General features: G+C 42.8%; 1 long non-coding RNA gene across 1 annotated transcript; it reads left to right on the forward strand.

Annotated features, from left to right (window-relative positions):
• Window positions 1-4,744: 4,744 nt before the first annotated feature.
• Window positions 4,745-14,314, forward strand: LOC116596502. Its single transcript, XR_004288143.1, has 3 exons — window positions 4,745-4,830; window positions 9,459-9,463; window positions 14,304-14,314. It is a non-coding gene; the product is annotated as an uncharacterized LOC116596502 (long non-coding RNA).
• Window positions 14,315-15,438: the final 1,124 nt, after the last annotated feature.

The following is a 15,438-nucleotide window of genomic DNA, read 5'->3' on the forward strand; positions in this document are numbered from 1 at the left end:
CAGCCATGAATTCCTTGAGGAAGTCGCACTCTGCATGTTTCAAGTATCTGTCAGTGGGCTGTAAGCTGTGAAGGGATTTTAATTGAAGCTACATTTCTTTAGCCATTGATTCCCACCTTGCTTTCCCCCCTTCTCACCCCACCCCATTCTCTGTCATCTGTGATCTCTGTGTCCTCCATAAGTGGACGGAAGTGTTCCCTGATCCCACTTTGCGTCACAGGAACTCTCTCCTTTGTCCCCTCTGGGGTCAGGACAAGGGGAGTGGTACACAGCCTGCCTGAGGCTGATAGCTCTGAGAGCTTGTCTCTGAGAGTCTGGCTCATGGTCCAGCCAGTGGTTCTCTCCCTAGTCACTGGATAGGATCCTCTGGCTGCCATTCAAGGCCAGACATCGCTCAGGAGAATCTGGTCAATGCTCAGGGGTGGGGATCAGACATCCATGGTTTTCATTGTTCACAGGTGATTCTAGAATAGGGCAGTGAGCATCAAGGGCCAGGGGCTAAAGTTTAAAGCACATGAGTGAGAGAGTTAATATGGCCTGGGTTTTGAAAAGTACACAAAGTGTCTACAGTGGAGGGTGCTGGGGGCTTCGGCTCTAAAGTTTCTTTTAAACTCATGCCTAGCGGTCTCAGATGTCCTGTTTGGAATGGCAGCAAGCCCTTGAGCTGTGGTGGGAAGGGAGCAGCAGAGGCAGGTGGGTCATGGTCCATGGAGCAGGGATGAAGTGGTGGCTACAGGTTGTTGCTTGGACCCAAATGCCACATAGAGCTTGGCTAAAGTTCCTGGAACAAGACAGTTCTCACTGTTGGAGAACAATGCACACCCACATGCTACCACATATTTTTATTTTTATAAAAAACACCATTCACCGAGTCTTGGGTGCAGATCTTGTGAAAATCACAGTCTGGTCCCAAGTGCAAGCTTCTCAGGGCACGAGGTGGTTGGGGGTGGGGTGGGGAGCAGGCTCTGAAGTTCTAGCCTGAAGGCAAACGTGGTCTCGGAGTTCTGCAACTCTGTGTTGACAAGCTGAACACTCAACAAATATTACCCACAGTTTACCAGTCAGAAGTACTCACTCTGGCCCCATGGCTGTGCTGACACAAATTCCCTTGGCAGTGAGTGTCCAAGGGCTATATGGGGAAGTGAGGTCAAGGGATCTGTGGCTGGAAGGCTCATCCTATGAATATGTGTGGGTTTCTTCCTAAAATTGCCACCATGGTGTTTGGGAGATTAATTCCCTCTTGTAAAAAAACCAAAAACATAGGCCTACAATGGTGTGACTCAAAGCCCCAGGTCAGTAAACTGTGACCTAATACCTAACCTAAACCTGCAGTTTCAATCCCCTAGAAATGTAGTCTTTAACCAGTACCCAGGGTTTCCTGGTAAGCGTGAGGAAATGTTTTGACAGATCCCGAGGCCCCCTTAGGATGGTGAACTTGACTAAAATAACCGTTTCTTTGCTAATAATTCCCTTCTTTCCTCTCCCTCTCTACCTTTATTAAACCTTTCCACATTGATAGCCCTTTGGATCTCCCCTCTGCTTACTAGATGGGATGCTGCCTGACTCATGAGTTGATTAATAAAGCCAATGAGATCTTTAAAACTTATTAGGACAAATTTTTGTTATATAACAGATTTGGTGACAGTAACAGGAGGGAAGTGATCTTCTGGCAGCATTTGGGGGCAGTGAGAAACACAGACCTAGTCCCATAAACCCTTGGAGTGGGTAAGTTTCCCTTGGCTCTGAGCTCTGCATGTTTTGCCTTAGAGCTCCTGGTCTAACTGGCTTTCCTTCGCAGGTCAGGTCTGTGTGCACGGGCAAAAGGTTAGGACCAGAGCCGATTGAGATGTCATGTCTGCCTCCAGCCTGGTTGGGCTGGCAGAAGGGTTGGCCCAGAGCCAAGCCCATAGGTTTTCAGACCACAATTCTTTGGGTTGAACATTTCAGCAAGTTTCCATGGGATCTGGTGGTGATGCACACAGGGCCTTCTTGTGACCATGATACAGTAACATCTCTTCATTATCACAGATGCAATAAAGTGCATGTGTTTGTTTTGTTTTGTGTAAATAGAGGCTACTGCTAATGGGGGTTTCAGGTGCCAAATGCCATCAATTTGATGGGCCTGGGCAGAGCATTGAAAGGCTGCTAGAGCACTCACCCCCTCAGGAAGACTCCCATGGTAGGATAAGCTGGTTCTCAGAATGGCTTAGATTGACACCAGGTCACCTGCCGAACTAAAGAAAACTTCCATGCAGTGAGTGAACGGGAAAATATGCACAATCCCAACCCTACAGCCTATCACTTAGGAATTAGTTGGGCTATGAGAGACCTAAAAGCTTAGCTAATGGCACCCTTCAAATCTAGAGTCAAATGCACCACCTTCTAGCTTGTTTATAGCTAAGACCAATAGTCTCGGAAGTTACGGGCATCTAGCAAAATGGCAACATCTTACTAAGCTTGTTTTGTGTCTTGAGGAACTTGGCTTGGTGGCCATCAGGCTGAGGCCCCAAAATAAGGCCAGGCAGAAATGTGAGTGACATCCCACTTGGTGCTAGGATCCTACCAAACTGCTCCCTGCCCTCAGGGGAATTCCAGCTAGAAATGCAATGGCCCTTATGGGGGGATGTTCCAATTATGTAAGATCCTTTAAGAAGTACATTTATAGGCAGTGGTCCCCAAATTAAACAGAACACGATACCTGTTTTAATTGGCAGGTAGAAACCTCCAAAAGGTCTCAAATTCCAAATAGTTTCATTGAAAGATTCATTGCAAAAGGCTACTGAATTGAAGATGGAAGAGGTACCTACGAAACTCCAACTTCTTCCCTCTGCCCTCCTTTGTTTGCTCGTTCTACTAATCTCCTGCCTGAATGGTTTTCCACTCTGAAGCGACTGCACAACTGCAAACCAAGTTAAGGTCCTTACCTCCCCTCTTATCTACCTGCAAATGGATCCCTCCCCCCGCTGACAACCCCGAGGGGTGTTCCCGGAACGTGCTCCCTCACTCCTTTAAACAGATCAGGGGAAAAGGGTGGATACCAGAGCCCCCAGAGGAGATCCTGGAAAAACGGGCAGAAGCCAGCAAAAGGTGAAAATTCTCACCACAATCCACTCTTCCAAATCTCTGCCTTGTAAGGCCCAGTTGAGAGAAGAAAATAAAATTTCTCATTGTTTCTTCCTTTCCAAATCCAAACCCCTTGATTATTGACCCTCTCTGTCCCAGAGATACCTACTGCCTTCTTGCTTATGAAAGACCCCTGCCCTGGAGAGTCCCCTACCTTAAGAGATAAATAGGATGGCTTTAGATGTCCTGACAGCAGCCCAGGGTGGCACATGTGCAATTATTAAGACAGAATGTTGTGTGTACATCCCAGACTATCACAGGACTAATAAAAGACATGAATACCCAGATTAAGGCCCTACAAGATCCTTCTCTCTCTCTCAGTGAATGGTTAAGTTCCTGGCTTGGAGGAGGGCTATGGCCAAATCTCCTTTTCGGGCTTCTCATTCTTATCGCCTTATTAACCTTAATATGTTGCTTTGTTCCATGTTTCTCTACTTGGTGCCGAGACTCCATTGCTACAATGACTACACCACGACAGACGATCCTTATCGCACGCGAGGATGCCTCTTCACTGTCAGCGCTGGATTCAGCTGCCTCCACCTTTCGTAACTCCCTTATACATTCCTACCCTGATCAATATCGACCCCAGTAGGTAGGGACAGCTCTACGCCCCTATTCAGCACGAAGAAGTTACAGAAGATGAGACCTTCCACCTTCAACCACCTTAAAGATTTAAAGGCTCAAAAATTGCTCAGGGGGAATGATGAGGGAGCAAGAGGCTGGCTGAGGACGAGGCAAGGGCTGGCGCCTTGCACCCCCCCCTTTCATCTGCTCCCCTCCATATGTGTGGCATTCCTCAGGCACTCCTGACTGCCATAAAACGATAAATGGTTAACTTGCTGAGATCACAACCCTGCAAGACAGGAGTCTCCCTTGGTCTGCAAATGTCCTTGAGATTTATGGCAGGAATGTAACATTTCACCAGGAGACTCCCAATTGTCTTTATGTTAGTGCCTCATTAGAGGGAAAGTGGCCTTGGCTTGATAGTAACCAGGCCTTCAATATCCTGATAGTGGTTTTTTTCCCGCATGCGTGGGCTAACCGGCCAGTTCTGCTTCTGTAAGATTGCTTTGTCTGCTTTTTCGCGCGGGGTCCCCTGACCCAATCCACTGACGCCAAGTATGCCTGTTCAAAGGATCAATCAATCAGCGCCGTCCCCACCCAAAACTTGTTTGTACCTGTCTATAAAAACCCCGCTTTCCCCTCAGTCGGGGTGCTCGGTTAGCTGGAGCTGCCGACCACCCGCCGGTACCTGCGTCCCAATAAACCTCTTGCTGTTTGCATCCAGTGGCAGTGTTGGATTCTTGGGTAAGGGGATCCGCGGGTCTTACATTTGGAGGTCCCACCGAGATCATCGGACTCCTGCCCAGGGATCCAACGGACTCCCACCGGGAGGTAAGATAGCTGGCCAGCCCTAGACTGTCCCTTCGTTTCCTCGTCTTCTGCTTCTGTTCTGTCTCGTGTTTTCTTTCGGCCGTTGTCTAGAATTGTACCTCTACGCGTAGGAGGGCTTGTATTTGTAGGCAGCTTGAGAAGGAGTTGACGAACTCGGACTTCTCCCCTGCCACCCTAGGGGGACGCCCCAGGGATCAAAGGGGCTTGAAGCCCCGCATTTGTCCGAGGGTTAAAACCGTTTGTCCGTTCCAGAGGAACCCCTCGGCCCTGGACGGAATTTGTCCACTGAGAGGAGGTCTCGAGACTCCTTTTGTAGGCCAGTGGAATTTGTACGGTGCACCGCAAGGTTTTTGTCTTTGCCGGCTTGTTAATTGTTTTATGTGTCTTTCACATTGCGCCTTGATTAAGATCACATTCTGCTTATGGGAGGGTGTCTAACCCGTTTGAATCTGAGGATTGCCTGATTGTATGAATGTGTTCGTGCGGCTCCACGGCTTCGGCTACGGAGTCTGAGTGGGCTGCACCCTGATTCTCGCGGAACGTCATACGGCATAACGGTCATCTACTCCTTGGAGTAGCCTGGTCCGGGGTTTATACGGATAGACCTTAGCCAAGACGCTCCTAAGCTCCCGCGAGGGACGCGAGCAGGACAGCACCTGAAAGATCCCCCTCCCCTTGTCTGCGACATCGTACATTGGGAGGGAAAAATAAATGCTAAGGTCAATAGCTCCACCTCGCGGCCATCTGAAACCTGAAACTCCTCCCCTGTCACCCTGGGGGACGGCCCAAGGATCATAGGGGCCCGGTTCTTTGGGGCCCCACAAGTATCCGAGGGATACGTCCGTCTGTGGGCCGCAGAGGAAACTCGTAGTTCCACGCGGCCGTCTGAAACCATCCTGTTGGTATTACGCCGAAATCGCGCAGTGTCCTTTTTGTTATTTGTTCTGTGTGTCCTACTCATTGTCTTTGGTGTTATTTTTAACTCTGAGATGGGGCAAACATTCACCACCCCTCTAAGCCTCACTCTAGGTCACTGGAAAGATGTTCAGAACCGAGCCAACAACTTATCGGTGGAAGTCAAAAGAAGAAAATGGCAGACTCTCTGCACCTCTGAATGGCCCGCAGAGGGGACCTTTAACATTAATGTTATTTTGCAGGTCAAAGAGCGAGTCCTCGATCAGGGACCCCAGACTAAGGGGCTTTTGCGGAATGTGTTTGCCCAAATGAGTCAGCTAGTAAACTTTCTCCTGACATATTCGATGATAATTATGTAAATAAGCCTTCTTCTAGTAAACCCAGGTTGCTGGGCCATCCCTAACAAAGGGGATTCTGGCTTTATTCTCTCTGTTACTCCTAATAGATGTGGAGACTTCTCCCTCACTCACTTCCCGTGTTAATGGCTATAACTGGAGCCAACTGGGGTTGGTCTAACTCGAGACAGAGACTATAGGGAATATTCCCAAGCAGCTGCCGAAACTCTTTGTTTCGGGGAAGTTTCCCTGTGTTCTCTGGCCTGACTTGGACTGCCTAACCCCTCCCCCCTGGCTGATGGGAAAGCATGGCGTCTGCTCCTCTGTTGGGGCTTATGAGCTCTAAAACCGGGAATCTTTTCTCTGCCTCCTGGCAGCACTTTGTTTCCTGTTTTCCCCTTCTGTTTCTGCACCAAGGTGCGTGCAGCCTGCATGACTAGCCTCTAGATCATGCACCACAGCTCCTTCTCTTTCCACTGTCAAGGAGCAAGAAGAGCAGCCCCTGGACCTAACACTCCCCACTCCAGATCTTCCCACGCATGTCTCAGGTAAACATTCAAAGCGGAGTGGGTCCAGGTGGAACATAAATCAGAGTTGGAACTAAGTTAAGTTTGTTGGTTTAATTAAGATAAGACCTGTCTTTAAAGTTATCAGCAGTAAATGTGAAACTTCGAATTTACTGAAGGTCAGATAAGCTTGTGTTACTTGTTAAAATTTGTTAGCAAAGAAATAACTAAACTGATGGTTAATTGTCTGTCTCAAAGTTTTAATGGGTAATTGCTGAAGTAGCTTTCAAAGTCTTTGGTAACCTGATAGTTTTAAAGTTTTGCTTGGATGACAAATGGAATTGAATTGTGGACATCTAGGTCTTAACCAAGCAGGATAAAATGCTAGGTCATTAATTACTGGATGTAGGTTTGTGCTTTTGACTTCTTACTGCAAAGAAACTAAGAGTATTTAAAATCTGCTGGTAAACTTGTTTTCCACTTAACTGATTCATAAATTGCCACCTGAAGAATTCTGTTGTAACAGTTCACAATTGGTTAATAATTAGTCTTCATTAGAGATTAAGGTGTTTCTAAGAATACAAAGTTCTGCTTAGTGTAACTAAGACTGATGGAAATAAAGGGAAACTCTGTATGTAGGAAAGTAGGAGATATGTAAGAAAGATTGAAGGAATGGGAATACATTTTGTTGAAGGTAAAGGAAGGTAATTTTGTCCTAAATGAGATGGTTGTTTGGAAGGAAATGGCTTGGGACAAAACCTGAATGCAAAGGAAAGTTGTAGAAGGTTTGTGAAGGGAAATCTTCAGAAAAGGAATTTTAGCTATGGTCAAGAATGAACTAAGATTGAAATGAATGGGTTTTAAAGGTACATTGGTACAAGACTGAAATTGTCTCTGTTCAAAAGGACAATGTTTTCTTAGATCAATTGATCTGCTGTTAAGAAAATGTAAATGGTTTTCTCTTTGCCTGCCCAGAAAAACGAGTTTCTATGTTCAGTTTTATTAGGTGTTTAACATCCTTAATTATATTTAGGCATGTGCTTTAAAACTTTCTAAGATTTTAGCAAATGTTGACAAGATTTAAATCGTAAATCTCTTTAACTCAGGCTTTTCCTTGGTATGTGAAGTTGCTCATGAAGTACTACTGAACTAGTGATAAACCTTGGATTACACTTGGGAAAATGCTATAACTATTCTAGAGATTCTACGCACTTCCTAAAGTTTTAACGTTTTGAGAGATCATCGCTTGATACTGTAATTATGGAAATGTTATGTATCACAGAATTAACCTGATTTCCTTGCAGCTAAATTGTAAACTCCTGTGTCTCTTTAGCTCTAACCATATCCATTCTGAGTTTTTGTCATTTATAATTGTTTTAATTCTCTTGTAAAATGAGTTTTATCTTCAAGGATATTCCTATAAAGGACTTTCAGTACAAATACAGATATTTGATATACTTGAAAATCCTAAAACTGAAATGGGTAAGAATTTCCAAAACTGACTAAAGCCGCATTCACCAGAATTAGTAACATGGGACTAAATAAACTAAAAGATTATAGTGTTGTGTCTCTTAATGTTTTGTCTTACTTTAAACATTGCTGGTTCTCTCTAATGTTTGCTCTTCCAGACTAGGGATACTTCCTCCTAGTTATCTGTAACTTATAGAGATGTAAAAGTGCTTATTTGTAAAAGTGCTCAAAGCATTCAAGCTTTTCTCTCTATCTGAACCCTCTAAAACCAAAAGGTCTTAGTAAGTATTCTTTCTTCCATGGCAATCAGTCATTTGCATAAGTTCAATAAGAATCTGTTCTCCTTGTAACAGGAAAGAATTGGAAACACGGGTTATTTTACCAAGGCTTTGACTGGGATGTCATATTTGAAAAGACTCAGATATGAGCAGGCAGTTTAAAGGAACTAAGGTTGACTTTATGAAACCTGGAGCCATAAAGCCCCTTGGGACTGTTGGCCTGATATCTTGCTTACAGAGTTCCCAGCAGCCTCACCAGGTGAGTAAAGAATGTCACTCCTTGGTAGGTGCAGTCTCGGGAAGAGGAATTCGCCCAAAGGTATTGCAGGCATGCCTGATGGCAAGTACAAGGCTTGGCTTCTGGCCCGGAGAGGCTACTAAAAGTTCAACCTAGAGATTCCTTATAAAAAGTTCCAGCAAAGCAGATTCTAAAAGATCTATTGATCACACTCACTGTTCTTGCTGAGCTTATGTAAATAATAGGCCAAGTTTGTTAAAACTGGACTTGTTTCACAAGTGAATTTGTCCTGATTTGGCTATCTCTGTAAATGAGGGTTATTTTAGAGAGAAAAATTATGTTTTAATAACACACCTTTATGGATGTTAAATTCTAGATTTGATTGTCTTTAAATGTTTTATGGGGGTACCAGTAGAAGCCCCTCACACATGATTAAACAACTGGAAAATGGGATTGATTCCCCTACAATTGTATAACTTAACTAACACCTTATGTGTGGCTGGGATAATGAAATTGCCTAAAAGCCAGCCTATTGCACTCCATAGGATTAACTATGGACTTGTGGAGATAATGGATGACCCCACCTCTGTTGAGATGCGATTGCAAACAGACGCTTTAGCCAAGCATAAAACAGCTCTCATAAAAGGAGCCAATGGAGGTCTTGACCTCAGGTCTGTCTGTTCTGTCGGCAAGTAACGCAGTACTGTTCTGATCTGCTGCTATTAGAATGCATTGTGAAGCGACTGGAGTATGATTAAAAGTTGTTCCCCCAATGCTTGGAGTAGTGATTGCTGAAGAAAAATCCAGCTAAATGATAAAGGCTGAGTGTTGAGGAGGGAGCCTATATCTATGACTATAGCCTTGCTATTGGGCATCGGGGGAATAACAGCAGGTGTTGGAACAGGGACTTCCGCCTTAATCCAACTGCTCATGCAGTTACAGGTTGCTATGAATGATGATTTAGAAGCCATAGAAAAATCTATTACAGCCTTGGAAAAATCTTTGACTTCCTTATCAGAGGTAGTACTACAGAATAGGAGAGGACTAGACCTCTTATTCTTAAAGGAAGGGGGATTATGTGCAGCCTTAAAAGAAGAATGCTGCTTTTATGCCGATCATACTGGGGTAGTCAGAGAAACAATGGACAAGCTAAGAGAAAGATTAGCCCAAAGAAAAAAGGGAATTCGAATCCCAGCAGGGCTGGTTCGAAAATTGGTTTAACCGGTCACCTTGGTTCACAACCTTGCTATCCACCCTAATGGGACCCCTTATCATCTTATTATTGATCCTGTCATTTGGCCCTTGCATCCTAAATAGGCTTGTCCAGTTCATGAAGGACCGCTTGTCTGTAATCCAGACTATGGTATTAACTCAACAATATCAACTCCTAAAACTATCAGAGTCCCAGACAAGCTTAGAGCAGGAACAAGACGAATGGATATAAGATTCTATCCATGATAAAGAAAAAGGGGGGAATGAAAGACCCCTGCCCTGGAGAGTCCCCTACCTTAAGAGATAAATAGGATGGCTTTAGATGTCCTGACAGCAGCCCAGGGTGGCACATGTGCAATTATTAAGACAGAATGTTGTGTGTACATCCCAGACTATCACAGGACTAATAAAAGACATGAATACCCAGATTAAGGCCCTACAAGATCCTTCTCTCTCTCTCAGTGAATGGTTAAGTTCCTGGCTTGGAGGAGGGCTATGGCCAAATCTCCTTTTCGGGCTTCTCATTCTTATCGCCTTATTAACCTTAATATGTTGCTTTGTTCCATGTTTCTCTACTTGGTGCCGAGACTCCATTGCTACAATGACTACACCACGACAGACGATCCTTATCGCACGCGAGGATGCCTCTTCACTGTCAGCGCTGGATTCAGCTGCCTCCACCTTTCGTAACTCCCTTATACATTCCTACCCTGATCAATATCGACCCCAGTAGGTAGGGACAGCTCTACGCCCCTATTCAGCACGAAGAAGTTACAGAAGATGAGACCTTCCACCTTCAACCACCTTAAAGATTTAAAGGCTCAAAAATTGCTCAGGGGGAATGATGAGGGAGCAAGAGGCTGGCTGAGGACGAGGCAAGGGCTGGCGCCTTGCACCCCCCCCTTTCATCTGCTCCCCTCCATATGTGTGGCATTCCTCAGGCACTCCTGACTGCCATAAAACGATAAATGGTTAACTTGCTGAGATCACAACCCTGCAAGACAGGAGTCTCCCTTGGTCTGCAAATGTCCTTGAGATTTATGGCAGGAATGTAACATTTCACCAGGAGACTCCCAATTGTCTTTATGTTAGTGCCTCATTAGAGGGAAAGTGGCCTTGGCTTGATAGTAACCAGGCCTTCAATATCCTGATAGTGGTTTTTTTCCCGCATGCGTGGGCTAACCGGCCAGTTCTGCTTCTGTAAGATTGCTTTGTCTGCTTTTTCGCGCGGGGTCCCCTGACCCAATCCACTGACGCCAAGTATGCCTGTTCAAAGGATCAATCAATCAGCGCCGTCCCCACCCAAAACTTGTTTGTACCTGTCTATAAAAACCCCGCTTTCCCCTCAGTCGGGGTGCTCGGTTAGCTGGAGCTGCCGACCACCCGCCGGTACCTGCGTCCCAATAAACCTCTTGCTGTTTGCATCCAGTGGCAGTGTTGGATTCTTGGGTAAGGGGATCCGCGGGTCTTACACTTATCTGGTTTCGGTAACTGGGCTTGGCTTTCTAACTGCCTGGGATGTACGGGTTGTTGGTCTTCTTTTGGCTGTCATTGAGAGTGACTCTGGATTTTGAACTGGTAATTCTTTGGACCCTTTTTGGGGTCCCCTCTTATACCAAAGGGGGGTTATTCAATACTACAAGGAACATTTAAAATTAGAACTATGTACACAAAGAAAAAAAAAACAAATTAAGATAATATAGTTGAATAGGTAAATCACGATGTCATTTAAGTTACAACCCAATTCTTTGAGGAATTGAAGGCAACTGTCCTTATCTTACAGATCTTTACAAAACTAGAAATGCACTTCTAAATCCACTTCAAAGGTCACCTGTTCTTTGCCAATTCCCCTATTTATCTTAAATGGCTTGCAAATTATAGGCTTTAGGAAAAACCAAAGTCCTTGGAAGGATTTGCCTTTTTTCTCTGTCCCTTAATGCATCTAAGTTATACATCTTATCATGTTTTTAAAATGTGAACACAGCCCACAGATACACCTGAGAGTGAAGAAGAAAAACAAAACAAAACAAAACAAAACAAAACAAAAACAAAAAACAAAACAAAAAAAAAAAAAAACAGAAAAAGAAAGAGAGAGGCCTTTTAAAAAGACAAACTTCTAAAAGGCCTCTTGTACCCAAACTCTAGTACCTCCAAACTTAAGCTCAGTTCTAGGGACAAATACAAATCTTTAAAATCTTCACAAATATTAGTTAACTATAGAGTCTTCACACCTGTCTCTTTGTGTGTCCATATACATATGTTGTAAATTTGAGATATTTTTCCAGCTCTGATGGTATTATTAAAATTAATTTGTCAAAGAGTTGTATTTAGTTGTTTAAAGGCAAGCACTTGTAAGGACTGGATGTTCAAAAATGCTCAAAAAAATAGAAGTAACCCAATTTTTTTTCAGTTCATGTGATATAGAAAAATATTAATTTTTTGTTTAATCAAATAGACATGTATTTAGAATTATCAGCATTAAAACCTTTATTCTGCCTGAGTTTACTAAAAGAATATGTTGATGTGCTCTTTGCTACAAAATATTAAGAAAAAAAACAAAACAATAGCTTGGGAGAATGACTGACTTTAATGTCTCATAAGATTTCCAATAATCTGCACATAATTGTTAAGAACAAGTAAATTAAATAGGCATAATTAAAATTTTTAAAAAGTAGGTAAAATTTTAAGTAGTCTCCCAAATCTTTTTCTTAACCTAAATCTTAAAGTTTTGCTGAGGTATGTTTTATTTTCTTTAAGTAAACTCTATCCCCAGCAGGGGCCTGTAACTCATGGCCCTGGAGATCAAAAGTGAACATTTTCCCAACTGAACCAGGCAGACACTCTGCTGAGTTAGGTTTAATAATAAATAAACTTAAATTCATTAAATACCTAGATCATTTCCAAATAAGAATACTAAACCATTAATTATGGAACAGAGGTTTACCTACTTTTATCTTAATACAGAGAAGCTAAAGATAAATTTGGGTCTGCTTGTAACATCTTTTGTGCTTTATTAAAAGATTACATTATGAAAAAGTACATTTCTAAAAATTATGAAATTTATTCATCAGTTTGCCAATCTCAAGAATGCTGGTATAACAAACCGTTCACAATTGCTTACTTCTTAGCTTCCACTAGAAATTAGGTTTCTAAAAGTTAAAAATATGAATAAGGAGTAGAATTTGGTACATAAGGAAAGTAAGATGTGTGTTTTTGGTTAAAAAAAGTATAAAAACTGGAAACACATTTTTGCTGGGAAAAAAGTAATTTTGTTCTAAAGCGAGTCTGGTTATTTAAAGACAGAAAACTCAGGGCAAAATCTGAATGTTAAAAAAAAAAGTTGTAGAAGGTTTCTAGAAAAAGAATGTTTGGGAAATCTATTTATGGTCTGGACTGACTAAAGTTAAATAAGTATTAGTATCAAAAGTAAGCTGGTGCAAAATTAAAATTTGATAATCTCTCTGTTAAAAGGACAAAGTTTTGTTTTTAAAAAACTTTTGGTCTGCTTAAATCTTTTTGACCTGGAACATTCCAAAGGCTTTGCTAAACGAATTAGGCTTATTTGGCATATTCAGTAGCACAGAAAGCATTGTCAAATATGAGGTAATTCCAAGTTTTCTTTATGTTGTAAGGCTTTGCCACATGTGGATAAAGTCCATTCCGCCTCTACAAAAAATGTCCCCTTGTTGCCACACTCACCGTCCTGATGTCCCTGCAACTTGGCAACAGTCTTCTCCTGACACAGAGAAAGTAAGGTGGTCAAACAATGACAGTAAATTTAAAAAGTTAGGGTTATGAGAAAACAAAGAAAGAAGTTTGTTTTTTCCTGGCTACCTGACAAAACCCACTTTTTGGTTTTTACATTCCTTTGCCCACCATAGGGCATTTAAGATGACTCAAATTATAAGTATACATTGGTGCAGAGACTTCTGTAATATCACAATTAACAGTCTACCAACCCTGTCTGACTCATCAGGTCCATAATCCTAGAGAAACTGTTTTTGTCTCCAGAGGTCTTAGACCTCCTCCTTCCAGACACTTTGAATAACTACAAATGGACTTCATTCAGCAGCCAGCTAGTACAGTTATCAATATGTTCTTGTTGTGCTTGTATGTTTTCCAGGTGGTTTAAAGACTTTCCCTGCTGTAAGGCTGATGCCCTCACAGTGGGGGGAGGGGACACGTTAATAAATGTGTTTCCCACTTGGGGTATACCTTCTATAATCTCTGGTGATTGAGGCACCCACTTCACTGGGCAAATCACTTGAGACTTAATGAAAATCTTGCAGACTTCTTAAAATTCTATCAGTGTAAAACCTGCCAATCCCTCATTGTCTCATGCTTGTATGGCCAGCAACTGTAAGTCTCTGATATTTATGCTGAAGCTTATTATCAATAGGTTAAGGAAAACTTCCTAGATCCCAGTGCAAAGGATCCTGTTAGTCACAGTTTAGAACCTGGTGATAAGTAAAATGGAAATGTTCTCAAAGGAAGATGGCCCTCAAACCCCATGGAAAGGACCTTATAAGGGGCTCTTGATGACTAACACTGTTGTAAAACTAGAAGGCACTGAGCGTTGGGTACATACCACATAGCTGAGGGAGGCGCCACCTGACATCCGATCCTCTACAGATCTGGAGGCTTCCACATCAAATTGAGGAGGAAGAGAAGTAGCTGACATTGAGGTAGACTGCTTCCATCCAAGATGATGGATCACACGTCATACTTTAACTACACATGAAACCCTTTGACCTTCTTTTCCTTTTCTTTACTCTGCCATTCGCTTAGAAAGATAATGGCCTCATCTGTATCTCCCAGGCCATTACTAAAGGGGGAAACCTCTGGAATTTAAAAAAAACATTTTATTTCAGGCTAGGAGAAAATCTAATGGGGGCCCTAACTTTCCACAAGTAAAATAAGACATCTTCCTTAAATTTACATCATCAAGTTAGGAAGGATCCATCAGCAGACTTTCAAGATTCAGGATTCTCTCCTTTTGGCAGGTCTCTACTTTCCTGGCTGGGGATAAGGTATATGAAGCTATTACTCAGAAGCTTTTCCTTAATCCTTAAATGTATTGCAAAACCCACTGCAAAGGCTATAGCTGCCAAATAAAAATGCTTAGACTCTCTGGCCAAAGTTGTTCTTCATAACAGAATGGCTCTTGATTATCTTTTAGCTAAGTAAGGAGGTGTCTGCTGGAGCCAACCCCACCTGCTATACCTGGAGTAACACCTCTGGGGAAGTTACATAAGATTACTGAGGAAGACCCTTGGCTTAAAGGGTCTTTCTTTAACTTACTTGGTTTTGATTGGTTTCAGTCTTAGGGACCATGGCTCTGAAGTGAAGTCCAAACATTAGGCATTATCATGCTTATAGTAATCATAATGATCCCCTTTGTGTGTTGTATTCTCTTAAAAACTTTCAGTGAATGTATTTGCAGCATCTAACCACCAAGCAAAATCTCCTATGACTGGAACATGAGAAAAGGAACAAAACTTTTACCAAGTCATAACCTGTGAATGTCATAGAGGTTAAGCAAAAATGTCATGATGCCACACAAAGGAAGAGAAGCTTTGAGAACCACAGAGCGGTAGCTGGACATTTTGTTCATGCCTTACGTGTTGATAATATCTCTCAAGTAAGTTTTAAGTCTTATCAAAGGGAGGGAGTGTTAGACAAACAAATAAAACAAACGAACGAACAAACAAAAGCAGAAAACCAAAATGAAAAACAATGGACCCAACATGTCACTTTGGTAAAGTATGGGCCATATGAGTAAACCATGACTTAATGCCAAACCTGCTCTCAGTTTCAACCCCCCAAAATGTAGCCTTTAACAGTCCACAGGGAAGTTTCCTGGTTGGCACTAGGAATTGTAACTGATAGGCCCCTCCACTCCCCTTAGGAGTGCAAGCTTTCCGGACACCTGGGTGGCTCAGTCGGTTAAGTGTCTGCCTTCAGCT

The sequence above is a fragment of the Mustela erminea genome, chromosome 7 (genome assembly GCF_009829155.1).
Source record: "Mustela erminea isolate mMusErm1 chromosome 7, mMusErm1.Pri, whole genome shotgun sequence".
NCBI classification, from domain to species: Eukaryota; Metazoa; Chordata; class Mammalia; order Carnivora; family Mustelidae; genus Mustela; species Mustela erminea.